General features: G+C 45.9%; 1 protein-coding gene across 1 annotated transcript in view; it reads right to left on the minus strand.

Moving 5' to 3' along the window:
- The window catches only part of LOC126982591 (uncharacterized), a 207,982-nt gene extending 202,624 nt beyond the window's left edge, over positions 1 to 5,358 (minus strand). Inside the window, exon 1 of the mRNA XM_050834765.1 lies at positions 4,577 to 5,358. The gene's annotated coding sequence lies outside the window, so the exon portion shown is untranslated. The remainder of the gene's footprint in view (positions 1 to 4,576) is intronic.
- Between the last annotated feature and the right edge of the window lie 1,413 nt (positions 5,359 to 6,771).

The following is a 6,771-nucleotide window of genomic DNA, read 5'->3' on the forward strand; positions in this document are numbered from 1 at the left end:
CACACACATACCCAATCAGCACTCCCCAACACAATAACACCCACACACACTTATAAACCCCTACTACCTCTTCCCCGAACACAAACAACACACAAAAATGACATTCCTCCCACGCAAGAACGAATATCAACGAACCCAAACCCTTCTCCGAACACTCCCACACTCTCCCACACACTCTTAAACAACCTGAACGACTTCTCCCAACACACACAACACACAAGGAACATAACCCCTTAAAAAAAAAACTCCTCCAACACCTACGCCCACTCCTACAAACACCCACACACACACTCCCACACACACGCACACACACCACTGCACCGCGCCGAGCCAGGAGACGAGTAATAAAGAGCAATAAGTGCATGAGACCAGCATTCCGGGAGAGGTGGTTTCCAGGTAGGACAGACGGGCAGGTAGGCGGCACCGCTCGCCTCCGCCGCGCTTAAGGTAATCAGAGCGAGTAATCAAGCGTGTCTAAGGTCATATTTAAAACAGTTCCCGGCGACAGTCAAAGGAAATCGTGCTGTAAGTCCTCAGCCGAGTTCGTGAAATATGCACACGAGGAGGAGGAGGAGGAGGAGGGGAAGAGGAGGTGGAGGAGGAGATGGAGGAGATAGAAGAGGAAGAAGAGGAGGAGGAGGAGAAGGTGGAGGAGGAAAACGAGAATATGAAAGATAATTTAATGTGGGAAGGGAATTAAACAAAAAGGAAAAAGTGGAGAGAGAGAGAGAGAGAGAGAGAGAGAGAGAGAGAGAGAGAGAGAGAGAGAGAGAGAGAGAGAGAGAGAGAGAGAGAGAGAGAGAGAGACAATAATTTACGGAGACAGGCACAGAGAAACACAGAAAACAAAGCGACTAACAGGCAGAGAAGACAAGAGAAAAACAAACAGACAGGCAAGCAAAGAGAAACTACAAAAATAACTAACAATCGGATAAGAAAAAAAAAAAAACTGAGAAACAGACAGAAAACAAACCAAAATACAACACAAAAACACTAAAACCCGGTAAAATAAAACCATCAGTAACAAAATCGAGCCCTGCCCAGGTGAGCCTCGTAGCGCCAGGGAGGAGTCAGGTAGCGGGGCGGGTGAGGTGACACTGGAATTAGCTTGTGTGACTAAGTAATAAGACACGGCGGCGGGGCGTTAACTTATTCAGCCTGTTGGTGTGCTCGTAGAAGCGAGGGCGCGGGGTGAGGAGGAGGAGGAGGAGGAGGGTAAGAAGTTGGAGGATTGATGGGGTGGGGAGGGGAGGAGAAGAAAGGCTAGAGAAGGGTTAACATGGGCAAGTGTGGGGTAGAAATCGTGGAAGGATTGTGGAAAGAATGTGGAAGGAATGGGTATAGAGGATGACAAAGAGAAGGCAGAAAGTGAGAAAGAGAGTGGATAGTTGGGGAGGAAAGGAAAGGAACACAGGTGGAGGGTGTTTTATGCTAGGAATGGACAGAAAAGAAGATCTGGGGAGGGGAGGAGGAGTAAGGAGAGGAAGAAGAGAACGAGGAGAAACACGAACTGAGGAGAAAAGTGAACAGTAAGGGGGAAGAGAGGGAGACTGAGATGGGGGGATTGTAATATGATGTAAGAGGAAAAAGTTCAATGGAAGAGGAGGAAAAGGTAATGGTGTGTTATGAAGAGAGGAAGGGGGCAAGGTTTAATTGGTTGAGGAAAGAGGTTAAGTTAAGACACGGTTATAGGCTAAGACTGTGGTTAGGGAGTAGGTTGGAGCTGGTAGAAGAAAGTGGCAAGGAGACTAGTAGAGCGGTGATTAGAAAGAATTAAGGGGTTGAAAACGAGATACAGGTGCCAGGTAGGTGGATAGGTGGGTGGGACGGAGGCTGGATGTGGGTGGGGCTGTTGATCATGGGTGTGACAGGGGTAATAAACGAAGAAATAAGTAGGCGCATAATAGGCTGGGAAAGGAGATATAAAATTAATAAATGATGAAAAGAGAGAGAAGAACAGGACGGAGGGGAGGGGAGGGAAGGGAGAAAGCAAGGACATGGGAGGAAGAGTCAAAAGGCAAAGAAAAAAAATACTGAGGTAGGAAGTAGAAAAGAGCGAGAGGAATGGAAGGAAGGAAGGAAATAAAGAAGGAAGAAGGAAAGGGAGGAGAAAAGGAAGGCGACTTTGAAAGAGGTTAGTACAATAGTAAACACACACAAAAAAAGGAGAGAGAGAGAGAGAGAGAGAGAGAGAGAGAGAGAGAGAGAGAGAGAGAGAGAGAGAGAGAGAGAGAGAGATCTGAGCTGACGAACGCAAGGACACAGCTACTAAGTTTACCTCCCTCCCCATTCTTCTCCCCCCCCCCCCTCTCTCTCTTCCTCCCCATGTCTCTCACCCTCCGTCTCTCTTCCTCCTAGTTCTGAATAAGTGAAACGCAACACATCTACTACGCCTCACCTCCTCCTCCTACTCTTCCTCCTCCTCCTTTGCCTCCTCCTCCTCCCCGCCAACACGACCCATTAAGGTCATCACAGTATTCATGAGACACTTCTTGCATGGACTTGAAAGAGGAGGAGGAGGAGGAGGAAGAGGAAGAGGAGGAGGAGAAAGAAAGTATATGAGATGCCCGAGTTTTAATTTTTCAGGTATAACATTCGTGGTAAAAATAATAATGGTGAATTACACTAACTGAAGTACAAATAATGATAGTATTAATAAACACATGATAGTAATGGAAATAGACTATCATGTGTGTGTGTGTGTGTGTGTGTGTGTGTGTGTGTGTGTGTGTGTGTGTGTGTGTGTGTGTGTAAAAAAATAAATATGAAAGATGGGAAAGAAAAAAAAAGGATGTAATAGTGAAGCAAATACTGCGTCACCATCACCATCATCATCACCATCACTATCATTTTCACCATCACTATCATTACTACTATCACTATAAGCTCCACTAACATCATCACCACGTTCACCATCACCACCATCGTCCCCGGCATCATCATCACTTCCACTATCATCACCATCACCACCTTCATCGTCACCGGCATTACCATCACTCACTATCATCACCATTACCGGCTTTCTCTCTCTCATCCCCATCATCAGAGTCATTTTTCAATTTTCATCTTCCTCTCCATCCCAATTCATCTCTCTCCTCTTCTTGTCATATTCTTCGCATTCTTCACATTTTTCATAATATTCTCCTTCTTTCAGCAACAAAATTCCACTCTCGCCTCCCTTCCTCTCTTTATCCATTCTCTCTAGTTCCTTCTTTCTTTCGTTCTCTTCATTTTGTCGTTATATTCACTCCATTCCTCCTTTCTTAACCCTTTTTTTCTTTTTTCGTTTCCTTCCTTCCTCCTTCCTTTATTCTCGATTTTGCATGCATGATTCTGTGAGTTCTTTTCTAGTCACATCTCTCGTTCCAGTAATTCTTTTCTCCTTTATCTTCCTCTTCCTCTCCTCCTCCTCCTCCTCCTCTTCCTCTCTCCTAATTCCTTCCTTCCTCCTCTTTCATTCTACTTTAAGACACATGAAGAGTGAAATAACTTTGAATTCTCTCTCTATCTTAGTCTCTTTTACTCTGTATATATGATCTCGTTTTGTCTTCCATATTTTACTATTTTTTCTCCTCTATCTGATCTTTCTTTTCTTTCTTATTGCTTTCCTTCCTTTCTTATTTATTACTACTTTCATTACTATTTCCGTTTTCTGTACTCTCTCTCTCTCTCTCTCTCTGCTGATGATCCTCCCATGCACCTCTTTTTTTAACTTTCTACCTTTTTTTTCCCTCATCCAGGACTAATCTGCTGTCCTGATTGCATCCCATACCTGGAACCCAATTATCCGCGTGAGAGAATGAAAGATCTCTCTCTCTCTCTCTCTCTCTCTCTCTCTCTCTCTCGCAATCTGTTCCTCATAGGTTTCACTAAATATTCATACAGTCCATGAATCTTTAACCCATGGAGCTCCTCTCTCTCTCTCTCTCTCGTTCATTTAGGACCACAATGCAAGTTATTTTTCGTTCAGCTAACAAGCTTTGAGAGAGAGAGAGAGAGAGAGAGAGAGAGAGAGAGAGAGAGAGAGAGAGAGAAAGGGGGTAAAGGAGAAGGGATAACCTCTGATATTACACACACACACACACACACACACACACACACAAAGGACGTCCCTCTCAGTTATCGTTCCCAGTAAGCAGACTGACCTAAGTACCTTGCTCAGTTTTTCCTGTTTATAAGCCCACTGACCGCACCGACTTAGCACGCGCAACACAGCACGCTACAAGCATATTCTTTTTTTTTTAATTTCCTCATTCCCATCACACGTGTTATATTTTCTTTTGACTACTTTTCTCAATATACCAAACGATAACATTTATAGAATAACACGAGGCAAGTTTACCTATACATATATCAACAGCCTTGACAGCAATGCAGAGTATAGGTCGGGTAAAATTATATAATGATTTGCAAGTTTAAACTCACTAAAAATATTTATCAACTAGAGATGGTTAAATTTACTGTTTCTTTACCGTTTACTGTGAGACATAATTCAAGGAAACTACAACAACAGCAAGAGAATGGACCTCAAGTGACTTTACGAACACAGGAACATATGTGTGGCAGGTGTACTCACTCTCCTTGACGTCGCCACCCACGCTCAGGGCAAGACGAAAACAACACCTCGTGCAGGCAACTCTTTGTGCTTGGCGGAACAACGTGCCTTCCTCCCCGCCAGGTTACGCTACACTGCCATCACCGTGTTTTTTTCCGGCTTGTTACTGGCACGCGCGTCACAACAAGCCCTGAGTTGCCTTCCTTTCTGCAGTAATCAACAATGCACCTGTCCCGCGGTGGTAGTGTTTTAAGCGTTGCGTGGAGGCGAGGCGGACAAGGCGTGGCGGGGAGAGAAAACAAGCCCATTCATTCACTGAGATGTTTTTTTGTGTCTGTTTCTACCTTTTCTTTAACAACACGCCGATGATTCATGCTTTTTCTCCGCCTCCTATTTTGATTTGCTTTCTCTCAAACGTCTGTTCTCTTTTCACTCCATTTTCGTCCTTCAGCACCACCACCAAGTCGATATACCCCCCAGCACCTCACCCCCAGCTGTTGCCCACCTCTCAATGTTCTTTTTTCTCCCCGTCCACCTCAACCATCATCCCTGTACTGCCAACGCATCACTCTCAAACACTGCCTACCTCTCAATGTTCTTTTTTCTCCCCGTCCACCTCAACCATCATCCCTGTACTGCCAACTCATCACTCTCAAACACTGCCTACCTCTCAATGTTCTTTCTCCGTCCTCCTCCCCATCATGCCAACACGCCATTCCCAGCCGGTGCACATCTCTCAGTGTTCTTTTTTCTCTATCTCTATGTTCCTTTTTTTCCCTTCTTCCTCCACCACCAAGACTGTTCCGGCCCTGGTTCCGGCAACGCGTCCCTCCCAGACACTGACCTTCGCTCTGACCCGCGTCACACGTGGTCTCTATAACAACTCGCTCTGGATTCGGGTAAAGCGATACAGACTGTTTCACTAAATAATAAAATAAATTAAAAAGGCATATGTATATTTTAAAAACCTTGCATGCTACACGTGCACTTAATATCCCGGTTTTATTTTCTCCATTCACCGCCGTTGATCATTTGGAGAAAGAAAAACAGCACAAGTACAATGAAAAGCTTCTCTAACTGCTCGAGCACCTCTGTGGGGTTGCCAGAGGCTGCCTGAGTGAGCCACTGTGTGAGGGTAACGTTGCCAGATTGTCTTACTCAGCCTCTTATACTTACCGACTTCCGACCCAAAAACTGTCTCGTGGACCCCAATAAGGAGATGCACTTATAATTATCGTTAAAATAGTTAATTCCTGATGTTTACGACAATCTGGCAACGGTGTGTGAGGGTACAGTGGAGGAGGCAGATGTATAGGGGACGCGGGAGGGGTAGGGGAGGAGGAACGGGGAGAGAGAGGCTGAAGTCCGGGATTGGGGAGGGAGGGAAAATCAGGGGAAGTGGGGTAAAGAAGTAATAGAGATACAGGGGGGAGGGGGAAGAAGCAGGAGAATGGGGAGGCAGGGGGTCGTGGGGTATGAGAGAAGGTACGGAGGAAGTAGTAGGGGGAAGGAAGGCAGAGGCAGTGGTACGGGGGGAGGGGAAGGAAGGCAGATGTGGGGGAAGGGGAAGGGGGGGAGGGCTGAGGGAGGGAAGCTATCAACACAAATATACAGAAGCGCCTAACTTTCATCACCATCTCTATCAAAAAATATGGAGTGTGACTGATTAACGAGACGCTGAACGAGTGAAACGATGCACTCACACACGGGAAACGTCGCTTACGTTATCACAATGAATGCTCGTGGCCGCCCTGCAATCAGTCGCCTCGCACATTACAGCCCTCCCAGCCACACACCTTCCCGAGAACAACAAGCACTTCCTAAGATTCTCCTCATGTGCAATTTACTTGGTTATGATTACCTGATTATTTAAACTTTATTGACCTCACTACATCACCGACGCTGACTCCTAGGATGCCTTAACAACGGCTCAAAATAATGTCAAATGGTTTTCATGAGCACACCAGATTGTTCCAACTTTACCTCCATCTCAGCAGCTGAACCTAACCAGGACAACACGTGCCTGACTGAGATGGATGAAGACAATAATGCTCGTCTAGGTTATGAAGATTTGTGATCATTATCTAAAGGCCCGAGTGAGGTAGAGGAGGACATAGGGGTAGAGGTGGGGTGGTGGGAGGAGTTAGGGAGGTGGTGGAGGACAGAGGGGTAGAGGTGGGGTTGTGGGAGGAGTTGGGGAGGTGGTGGAGGACAGA

Source organism: Eriocheir sinensis, chromosome 51, assembly GCF_024679095.1.
Source record: "Eriocheir sinensis breed Jianghai 21 chromosome 51, ASM2467909v1, whole genome shotgun sequence".
Classification (NCBI taxonomy): Eukaryota; Metazoa; Arthropoda; class Malacostraca; order Decapoda; family Varunidae; genus Eriocheir; species Eriocheir sinensis.